This window comes from Echinops telfairi, unplaced genomic scaffold (assembly GCF_000313985.2).
Source record: "Echinops telfairi isolate 266 unplaced genomic scaffold, ASM31398v2 ScPeMD7_29;HRSCAF=101, whole genome shotgun sequence".
NCBI lineage: Eukaryota > Metazoa > Chordata > Mammalia > Afrosoricida > Tenrecidae > Echinops > Echinops telfairi.
In genome coordinates this window covers 7464687-7472926 of record NW_022103926.1, presented here as the reverse complement: position 1 = coordinate 7472926, position 8240 = coordinate 7464687, and positions in this window count along the sequence as shown.

The following is an 8240-nucleotide window of genomic DNA, read 5'->3' as shown; positions in this document are numbered from 1 at the left end:
GGCTGAGTTATATTCTCTTCCAATCTATGAAGCGTGCGTTCTGTTAGTGAGGTAGTTAGTGTATTGTGCCAACATGGCCGATAAACACGTGTGGGGTTAATTGAAGGGCGGAGGGATAAATGGCTCAGTGAGCCTCGCCTTTCTAGTTCTCAGGTCTCTTGCTTTCTGATAGTCGCACCAGGGTGCAGCTGCCTTAGCCAGTTCCCTGCTTTAGCTGACAAGGTTCACTTCCCACAAGTCATCCCTGAGGAGAAGCCACAGGGACCTACCCCAATGGAGCCCTGGGTGCTGGAGCAGCTGTGTGGAGACCCCTGCCAGTGCTGAGATGTTTACACATTCACTGACTCCGCTTTCCTCCTGCAGCTTTCCTCCGGCATCATTGCATGTGTTTTTTGAGATAGAGGGGGACTTTGTGGATTGGTGTCGGACCTATGGGTCAATGGGTTAAGGTTGAACTTGTGGGCTTGGGTGGCACTGGGTTGGGATGTTTTCTTGATGCACACTTACCCTTTATATAAAACTCTCTCTTAAAAATGAGTTTCCGTGGATTTGTTTCTCAAATGTACCCAGACTAACACAGCTAGTGACCTATCAGCAGCCTTCACTCATCAAATGCAGACCCATTTGAAGTTGTTTCCCTGCCTCCATCTCCATTCCAACTTGCTGTGCTTAAACCACATGCAAGATCTCCCTTTTACTCAGATGAACAAATAGCCAAGGTTTCTTTCTTTTCTGCAGTGATAGCAGCCTGGTACATTCGACCTTTTATTCCATCTAAATGTTGTTAAGTGCCTTCCAGTCGGTTCCAACCCATAATGACCCTATGCACAACAGAACAAAGCATTGCATCGTCCTACTTTATCCTTGCAAATGTTCTTATGCCTGAGCCCATTGTTGCAGCCACGGTGTCAGTTCATCTCATTGGGGCCTTCCTCTCCTTCACTCCCCCTCCACTTTACTGAGGATGAAGTCTTCTCCAGGGATTGGTCTCTACTGAACATATGTCAAAAGTATGTAAGATGAAGACTTGCCATCCTTGCCTCTACGGAGCACTCTGGCCACACTTCTTCCAAGACAGATGGGTTTATCCTTTCAGCTATTCATGGCACTCCCAATACTCCTCCAGCACCATCTTTCAAATGCATCAAGTCTCTAGGGAATGCCCAACTGTCACATGCAGATGATGCAATGGAAAATACCATGGCTTGGGTCAGGAGCACCTCAGTCTTCAAAGTAGCATCTTGGCTCTTCAGCACTCTAAAGCAGTGATTCTCAACCTTCCTATTGCCGCGACCCTTTAATACAGTTCCTCGTGTTGTGGTGACCCCAGTCATAAAATTATCTTCATTGCTACTTCATAACTGTAATTTTGCTACTGTTATGAATCGTCATGTAAATATCTGATATGCAAGATGTATTTCCATTATTACAAATTGAACTATAATTAAACCATAGTGATGAATCACAAAAACAATATGTAATTATATATTGTGAAATATTGATTTCTAATTACAAATAAATGAAATTTTGTCTTGAAGCATGGTATAGCATAGGTAATAGTCTTCACGCCGGGCACTCATAGGTGGGTGTATCTGCATGTGGGCAGACCCGCCTGGAGACGGATAGAGGAGCAGTGTCTCAGTTCCTAAGACCATCAGAAATATGTGTTTTCCTATGGTCTTAGGTGACCCCTGTGAAAAGGTAGTTCAACACCCAAAGAGTCGCGACCCACAGTTGAGAACAGCTGCTCTAAAGAGATCTTGTGGAGCAGATTTACCCATTGTGATACAGCATTTGCTCTCTTGACTACTGACTCCATGAGCACTGATTGGGGATCCAAGCCAAACAAAATCCTTGACAACTTCAACTTTCATTATTTCCTCATGATATTACCTATTAGTCCAGTTGTGAGAACTTTAGTTTACATTGAGTTGTAATCCACACTGAAGGTTGGAGTCTTCGATTTTTCTCAGTAAGTGCTTCAAGTCCTCCTCACATAGAACAAGCAAGGTTCCATCACCTGCATGTTGCAGGTGACTAATAAGCCTTCCTCCCATCCTGATGCCACATTCTGCTTTATAGAAGCCAGCCTCTCTGATTATTTGCTCAGCATACAGATTGAGCAAATATGGTGATAAGATACAACCCTGATGCACACCTTTCCCGATTTTAAACCATCCAGTATTCCCTTGTTCTATTTGAACAACTGCACCTTGATCCACATACAAGATCCTTAGGGCCACAATGACGTTTTCTGGAATCCCCATGCTTCTCACGGTTATCTATAGTTTACTATGGTTCACACAGTCAAATGCCTTTGTAGAGTCAACAAAACACAAGTAAACGTCTTTCTGGTTACTCTGTTTTAGCCAAATTCCATCTGACATCATCAGTGATATCCCTTGTTCCACATCCTCTTTGGAATCGGCCTGAATTTCTGGCCGCCCCCTGCCCACGCATTCCTGAAACCATTGGATTTTTGTTTTGTTTTGTAATCACTGTTGGATGGTCTTCAGTAAAATTTTACTGGTGAGAAATATCATCTAAATAATAATATCTAAATACGTCCTAATAGTCCCAGAGGTATCGGATTATATAGTAAGCAGGTCTCTGACACAAATCTTGGCCAGCACACACTTCATGCTACTGAGTAGTTGTGCCTTTTGTACTCCTGCATTCTCCTGACACAGCTCCACTCAGGAACTGGTCAAAATAAGTGGAGGGGGGGGCTCTAGAAGCACAACTGAAGATCCAGGGTCAGAGTGGTTTTCCCTGGGAGTAGCTAGTCCATTGTTAGTGATGATAAAATAATGACCAATCTACCCTTTAATGGTGGGTTACCGACAAAATGCAGCAAGTAAGGATTCTGCACAATTAAAAGATTTTCAGGAATAAGTTGGGTAAATACAGAGTCCTGTAGCTAGTCCTGCCATTACTTTTCTACAGTTCCTTCATGAAAAGAACTCAGACGTTAAACTATCTGGCCTATCTCCTCCACTCCTCCCCTATGCACCTTTACCAACCTCTCCTATCAATAGAGGAGACTTGAAAGACACCTTTATTTGGAAAATAAGTTCTTCAGTCAGGTTGAAAATAAGGCCCAGAGTTATTTCCCATACATGCACCATGGATATGCTACTGAATTGCTTTGGGTGACTGTGTAGGATCAATATAGAGTACTCACCTCATCAACTAGAGGGAATGGCTGATGGAATGAAGAACAAGAGTGCATGCAGCCATCTAAGTGAGGTGTCAACTAAGTCCACGGGAGGAAGCACACTAGTCTGTGTGATTCAATTATTGTAAATAGTACAGTAGTTTTAGTGGCATATAACTCACATATCATACAATTCAATAGTTCAGTCACATCAAAAAGAGTTGTACATGGGTACAGATAAGAACTGGAGACACAGGGAACCCAGAACATATAAAGCCCTCAGGACCAATAACGAGAGTAGCCACACAAGGGTGGGGGAAGGGGAACTGATCACAAGGATCTACATATAACCCCCTCCCTTGGGGGTGGACAACAGAAAAGTAGGTGCAGGGCACATTGGACAGTGTAAGACATGAAAACATAATAATAATTTATAAATTATCAAGGGTTTGGGAGGGAAGTAGGAGCAGGGAGAGGAGTAAAAATGAGGAGCTGATACCAAGGGCTCAAGTAGAAATAAAATGTTTTGAGAATGATGATGGCAACAAATGTACAAATGTTCTTGACACGATGTATGGATGGATGGATTGTGATAGGAATTGTATGCGCCCCCAATAAAATGATTAAAAAGAAGAAGAAGAGTTGTACAATCATCACCACAATCAGTTTTAGAACATTTTCTTCATTTTTTGTTCTTATCATTATTAACTCCCAATGTCCCCACCAAGCTTCTCTGCCATACGCCCCAAGAACCATTAATACAGTTGCTGTCTCTATAGATTTACCTATCCTGGATTTCATATCCAGAAAACCATTAAAACAAACAAGAATAACAAAGTAAAACAGATAAAAACCTCAATCAAAAAGAGAGCAGAAAACATTTAAATCTAGGGAAATTTTAAATGGATCATAAGAGAGATCAAATGATAGGGTGCTAAATTTTGACCTAACTGCATTTGCAACAATACACTTTCTAATGCATTCTGCAAAACAATAAAGTTATTCACATTCCTGGTGTATGGTCAGAAGAAATTCACTAGGGACTTAATCCATGTGTATTTCCTTCATTTTTTTTAACTGAAACATCTTTAAAATGAGTCAAAAGGAAGATCAAATGAGAAGATAATACATTTTGACCTATGTCTGCCATAATTGACTTTACAATGTTCTCTGTCTGATAACAGGGCCATTCGCATCCTTCAACTATGATCAGAGGTGGGTTCTTCAGAGACTTTATCTGTGTATGGATGCCCTGCAAATGGATTTTGGGCTTCCACTGCCAGCCATCGCCTTCTGCAAACCACAATTTAAGCTCCGATGCCATTCCCTCATTTAGATTTGGATTTTATTATTTACAATCCTGGGATCACACGGACTGGTGTGCTTGCTCCATGTGGACACCTCACTTAGATGACTGCATGCTCTCTGTTCTTCATTCCATCGGCCATTCCCACCAGCTGATGAGATGAGTACTCCATGCTGATCCTACACAGTCACACAAAGCAATTCAGTAGCATATCCATGGTGCATGTATGGGGGAAAAACTCTGGGTAGAAAACCTTACTTTCAACCTTACTGAAGAACTTATTTCCAAATAAAGGTGTCTTTCAATTCTCCTCTCCTAGGAGAGGTTGGTCAAAGTGTGGGAGTGAGGAGTGGATGTGGACAGGATAAGGAATCAGTGAGGGGATGGGAAAAAGAATTCTCTCACAGTGCCTGACCCTAAAATGGGCCAAGTCAGTAGTGGTAATGAGCACTGAGTCTGGATAGCACAGGGTACTGAATTCATAGTCATAAACTCATTTATCCAAAGCAAAATTTTATGAAGGAGAAAATGATATGATCCTGTTTTCATGATGTGGACTCCAAGCAAAGTCCTTATTGGATCTAGGAGATGAGGAGGGGAAATCAACAGTAGATGGAGCCTCTGGGACCAGCATCTTTACTAACCTTCAGGAGGCATTGCCTTGATAGTGTTCTGACCCAGGACTAAGAAAGGTCAGTGAGTCTTTGCCTAGGCAGCTCTGAGGGGCCACCCGGTGCCAGGAGAGTAGTTCACGGTGTGCAGAATTGATCAGTGGAGACGTTTTAGTCTCACTTCCCCAACAATCTGGAGCACTGTGTGAGTTTTAGAGTTGCCATGATAAGTACTACAGTAATACCGAGCCTCATCTTCAGGCTGCAGCCCAGCAATGAGCAAGAGCCCAGCATTAGTGGATGCATCACTGGATCCAGAGAATCGGCTGGGGACCCCAGATCCCTGGTGCTTGTCTGAGTCAGAGTGGAACGTCAGGAGATATCTGGGAGGACTCCCTGGATTCTGCTGGTACCAACGTATCCAAAAGTCACCCACTTTGAAGCCACTGCTCAGGATGCAGGTGAATCTCGCCGATGTTCCCAGGGAAGCAGAGAGGGAGGGTGGCTGAGTCAGTACAGGCTGCGAGAAGGAACCTGAAAATAAATACCCATGTATCGTGGGACAGGCACCAGGGTTAGCGTGCTGGTGTATTGGAGCCAGAGGAATCTGACTCAGACTTGGGACTGACTTTGGACACTTGAGGACAGTTAGTACCTGTGCATTCTGAGAGGAGCAGCAAGAGGAGGGGGATCCAGACCATGGTGAACAGAGTGCTCCTGAGGACTCCAAGCTGGGGATGGGTTGCCTTAGGCCTGTTATATCTTCTCAACTGTCCTGTAAAGGAAATACTGTTCATGCAAATTGGTTTCCTCTTTGAGCCACCTCTACTCAACCCTGAGCAAGAGCTGAGGTCTCAACTTGTACTTCAGACAGAGGGAGTTGGTGGGTAAAACTCATTGGTTGCCCCCAGGGAGGTCAAGGAGGAAGCAGCTGCTGGAACCTTAAAGAGATCTGTGAGCAGGATAATCTGCCTAGCTCAGAAAGGACGTGGATGATGAGTTTCCATCAGTAACCACTAGAGAGTTTGGCTATGCATTGAACTGCTAACTGCAAGGTCAGTAGTTTGAAACCACCAACAATTCCTTGGGAGAAAGATGAGTATCTTCCTTCTTATAAATACTTACAGTCTACTAGGACTACTCCTATAAATACTTACAGTCTCAGAAACTCACAGGGGCAATTCTACCCTTTCCTGCAGGGTCACCATGAGTTGGTTGGTATCAACTCGCTGGCAGTGAGTTGAATTTGATTCTGGCTTTGGGACACTCTCTGGAGCAGACCCACAGCACCCCCTGCTGATCACTGGTCAAACTTCAGTTTCTCATAAGAAATAATTAAAGGGTGTCCAGACTGATACAAATTAAGCCTCCCATGAATCCCCACTGACCATAGACCAGGGACGTGAACAGCCTTTCTCCCATGTACAGTGCATTGGAAAGTGGATTATTACAGATACAGCTGTTTAAAAATTAATAGTTTATCATATGATCTCACTTGTAGCTCATTTTATTTTTTTTCACTCATTTTAAATTTGCTCTAGTTTTTAATATTTCTGCTTCATTGTCCATTGAGATTTTTCTCTGTTTTACTTCGCTGTTGTTAGATCTTCGTTGTTGTTTCATATGTTTTTCTCTATAAAGACAGTCACTGGATGAATGGTTTCTTGCAGGTATGGCAGGGGAGGTTGCAGGGGAAATGAGGAGCTAATATCAAAGAGTACAAGAATGAAGAAAACGTTCTAAAATTGACTGTGGTTATGATTGTACAAACTCTTTTTAATAGTATTGAACTATTGAATTGTATGATATATGAATTTTATGCCAATTAAACATTTTTTAAAAGACTTATTGTAGAAGTCCTGGTGGTATACTGAGTTATGCATTGGGCTCCTAACCATAAGGGGAGCAGTTTGAAACCACCAGTGGAAAGCTGAGGCTTCCTACTCCTGTATAGAGTAACAGTCTCAGAAACTTACAGGGGTAATTCTGCCCTGCCTTATACAGTCACTAAGTCAGCATTGACTCAATGCCAGTGAATTTGGTTTTACTTTTTGGAAGCCAGATAGCAGAAGACCTGGTAGCATAGTGTGTTGTGCACTGGGCTGAGAGCCAACAGCCCCTCTGTGGCAGAAGGATGAGGCTTTCTACCCCTGTTAAGAATTACAGTCTCAGAAATCCGCAGGGGCATTTCTACTCTGCCCTATAAGGTTGGAATCAACTCGATGGCAGTAAGTTTTGAAGCCACATCACCTTCATTCCACAACATCCATGGTCCCCACTCCATGAGGTGACCTAAGCAAAGAAATATTCATAAACGACCTTCCCCATCGAAGACTTCCTGCATTACTAGGGAAAATGAAGTGGGAAAGATGGCCATAGAACAAAATGACTGAGCTGCAATTTGAGGAGATTATAAACTCCTCTGAGAGCAGAGATCTGAGCAGCTGTCTGAGGAGGGACTGTGGTGTGGACTTGTACTAGAGAATGGAGCATCCTTCTGCAGAGGTGGCAGCATGTGGGACAGACCTATTCAGTAGTATGGTTTGGTGATTTCAAAGTGAAAATTCACAAGGAAACAGTAATAGTTAAGATCTAAAATATCACAAAGCAAAAGGGTGGTCCTAAACACTCTCACTACATAGGGTCTTTAGGAAAATCTTCTCAGAGGGAATATCCTTCCATCTGGCTCTTGAGGGAACATTGGGAATGTAGATCCTGATGGTGGAAAGAGAAGAAGTGGCATTTTAAGAAAAGAGGAAACACATCTCCAACCAGGGAGAAGTATAGAGGGTTCCTGGGACAGCAAAGCTGACAAGGAGCTGTTGCAGATGATGAGTGGAGAACCAAAGGAGAGACCTAGAATATTTGGAGGGCTTGAAGGAAGAAATCAAAATAGCAAAGGCACCAAAGATCAATTTAATAGTTGCTTAAGAGACACAACTTTAAGCGAATTTCTGGAGTGAGGAAATTAAAAAAAAAAAGATTGCAAAGATAGACAAGGGACTAAAGAATGGGTTTGAAGGGCATTGGGGAGGACACCTTCCTGTTCTATTGACCTTTGCTATATCTCCATGACTTTCTGTAAACAGGAAACATGCTCTACTTAAAGCTCTTTCATCTTTAAGTGTTTGGGGTTATGAATAATTTACACCTGGAGCTTTTGAAT